This window comes from Dendrobates tinctorius, unplaced genomic scaffold, assembly GCF_039654945.1.
Source record: "Dendrobates tinctorius isolate UK_male_01 unplaced genomic scaffold, ASM3965494v1 ptg000019l, whole genome shotgun sequence".
NCBI lineage: Eukaryota > Metazoa > Chordata > Amphibia > Anura > Dendrobatidae > Dendrobates > Dendrobates tinctorius.
In genome coordinates this window covers 53,094,907-53,098,596 of record NW_027361687.1, presented here as the reverse complement: position 1 = coordinate 53,098,596, position 3,690 = coordinate 53,094,907, and positions in this window count along the sequence as shown.

Here is a 3,690-nt window from a genome sequence, read left to right as displayed (position 1 = left end):
AACCGTTCATTCTCCACACTGACTGTAGTTTGCATGGACTTGGGGCTGTGTTGTTGCAGATACAGGACGGGAGAGAGAAGGTGATCGCTTATGCAAGTCAGTCCCTTCATGATTCAGAACGTAATCTGGACAATTACAGTTCCTTCAAGTTAGAGATGCTGACATTGGTGTGGGCTATGACGGACAGGTTGGCGGAATATTTGTCTGGGTCCGAAGTATTAGTGTGCATCCACAACAACCTGTTAGCTCACCTGGAGAATGCGAAGCTGGGAGCTCTGGAGCAACGATGGGTGGCCAGATTGCTTACAAAAGAGGAGCTGAAAACACTCATGCTGATGCCTTATCCAGGTTGAAACATGCTAAACATGGGCAAAATATAGATGAAGAGTTAGAAGATGAGGAGATCCCCAGGTTCCTAGACACCGCCAGGATGGTGGTGGCTACACAGGACCAGGTGCAACCTTTGACTTGGGAGGGCGTCTTGGGGCGATCCCGGGATGAGTGGGTCTGGTTACAAGAAGATAGTGAACATGCTTTTCTGAGGCAGTGGGTGACATCAAAGAGACTTCCTAGTTCGAGAGAGAAAGATACTCTATCTTCGGAAACTGCGGATTCTTCAGGATTGCTGTATCAGAAAGTGCAGCTTCAGAAAGAGCTGGGTGCCACCTGGCATGTCAGTTCCAGAAACGCTGTTGCTAGAGATAGCCACCGAGGCACACAAAAAAGGAGCTCACTTCGGTCAGGAAAAGACTTTTCAGTGGTTACAGTGGTCTGTCTTTCATCCCCGCCTGACGGCTGTAGTGGAGGCTTGTAGGCTATGCCAGAAATGTGAACTGACTAAACCACCAGAGCAGAGAGTCCCCACACAAGCTATTTTGATGTCCGCGCCCCTATAACTGCTAATGATAGACTATCTGTCCATCTGGTCAGTCCATCAGGGGTATGAATATTGTTTAGCAATGGTGGATCATTTCACGAAGTTGCACATGCCATCTGCAAATATTTAATTCAAGTTTATGCCTGTCCAAAGCGAATCCATTCTGACCAGGGAGCCTGTTTTTTAGGAAAGGTGATGGAGGAGTTGCATCGTATGTACAAAATTGAGAAGTCCCGCACCACACCGTATCATCCTCAGGGTAACGGTGCCTGTAAACGATTCAACCAGACACTAATTCAAATGCTGAGGACCCTGGAAGCGGACTGGAAAGCCCGATGGCCTGAGTATGTATCAGAATTAGTATGGGTATACAACAATCGAGTGCACCGAACCACTGGTTATACTCCCTATACCCTCTTATTCGGCCGTGCAGAGAAAGCTATCACTGAGCTGGAGTTGGATCCAGAAGAATACTACCCACGGATGAGGGTGTCCTCCTGGGTTCAAGAACATCGCCATCGTCTGCAGACCTTGCATCGCCTGGTACAGACTAGGCTTTGGGAGTTGGAGCATGCTGAGAAAACTCCGCCACAAGGGACAGATCTCCAGGCCAGGGACTGTGTCTTAGTGCAAGAAAGACGTCCTCGGGACAAACTGGAAAATCGGTGGGAAAAGGCCCTGTATCGGGTAAAGTGTCCCGTCAGCTCTGAAGGGCCAGTGTATGAGATTCAACCTGAGGAAGGGGGAAGCTCTCCTACTCGGATAGTTCACCAGAATATGCTTCAGCCTTGTTTATCAAAAGATCCTGTTCAAGTGGGAGAAGCACTTGAAACTCTCGAAAAAGCTCCCACAGTAGTGGAAGAGGAAGAAGAAAGTTCTGAACAACTGACCGAGGATGGACAAGTAGAACAAGGACCTGGGGTCCCTGAAGAATTTGCCCCAGAAGGAACCGATACACCATCGCTCTCCCCTATGCAACCTGACTCAACCACTCAGGGGGACTCCACTACTCCTTCCAATTTATGATGCTCCGAACGAACAACAGCCAGAAAATCCCCAATCGTTATGACCAGGATCAATTCATTTGGCAGCAAACTGTTCAAGAAAAAGGAAGACGGCCATGTGTTTCACAAGAGTTCTCGCCCATGGAATGGTGGACAAAAGGGGTGGAGGAATGTAGGGAGATGGACCAGGCTGGTGGTGTCCCTCTCGTATCAGGGCCGGAACTGTCAGGACTGTCACCGTTGTTGCCAGGAAGGACTTTCTGAGTGGAAGAGACCTTTGCACCTGACTGCAGGGGGCGGGTGTGAAATAAAAGGGACGGCACGCTCCAGAATGGGGCTTTTGGTGGGAAGACAGCGTGTGCGACAGGAGAAGGTTGACTCCCTCTCTGCAGACCGACACCAATAAGCAGGCCCGATTTGCGCTCTACATTCCCCTGCGCATACAGACTGTGTTCCCTTCAGAGGCCTCTATTCCTTTCGTCTCTGACGAGACTTAGGCTGGGTTCACATTGCGTTAAAGGGGTGCACTTAACGCATGCGTTACATAGCGGCATTAACGCTATGTAACGGATGCGTTAACGCACCCATAGACTGCTATAGACGAGCGCATCGTTAATGCATGTCATAATCGGCATGCGTTAGCGATGTGCCGTCATTCTGTGATGCTGCAGACGGCGTCCGAGGGTCCGTCACTGCTAGCGCAGATGAAGCATCTGCGCTAGCGGGATCGCATAACACAATTGTGGCAGGGAGTAGCATTAACGCAAGCAAAAAAGGAAGCACAGTGTAGCGCCATAACATGCAAATATGAAAAATAAATTGCATTACTGCATTAGAAATATGAAAAATTGGGAAAGTTTAGCGCATAAAATGGCCAAGTGATGTGTACCTGGAAGCCACGTTAAGGCATTTCTCGTTTTCTAGGTCCCTGTCTATGCCAATCCTCACTAAGACTGAAGTCTCCATCTGAATGGGAACCTATGAAAAATCCTCTGTTTAGACTGAAGTCTATATCTCTGTGGAGGGGAAGTGCCCTGCTTTGATTAAAAAAGCCTGCGGCTAACAGGTGGAGTGCTCAGTCAGAAGGTAAATGAATACAATTTTCAAAAACTGACCGTCACATCCAAGCATAAACATTGTGTGAACAGGTGCTTAACCTAGAGTCACCAACTCATATACATTCAAGCATAAAAGGAAGCACACTGTAGCGCCATAACATGCAAACATGAAAAATTAATTGCATTACTGCATTAGAAATATGAAAAATTGAGAAAGATTAGCGCATAAAATGGCCAAGTTATGTGTACCTGGAAGCCATGTTCACACAATGTTTATGCTTGGATGTGACGGTCAGTTTTTGAAACTTTTGAAACTAGCGTTAATGCAGTCTGCCAACGCTATGCGTGGATGACACTGTTATGGGGGATCTGTGGATAATGCACTGTTATGGGGAATGTGGATGATGCACTTTCATTGGGAACTGTGGCTGACACTATTATGGGGATCTGTGGATGACGCACTGTTATGGGGATATGTGCCTGACACTGTTATGGGGATCTGTGGATGACGCACTGTTATGGGGATCTGTGGATAACACACTGTTATGGGGATCTGTCAATGACACTGTTATGGGGATCTGTGGATGACGCAGTGTTATGGGTGGATCTGTGGTTGACCCCCTGTTATGGGGGATTTGTGGATGATGCACTATTATGGGGATCTGTGAATAACTCACTGATATGGGGGATCTGTGGATGACGCACTGTTATGGGGATCTTTGGATGTCCCACTGATATGGGGAACCTGTGG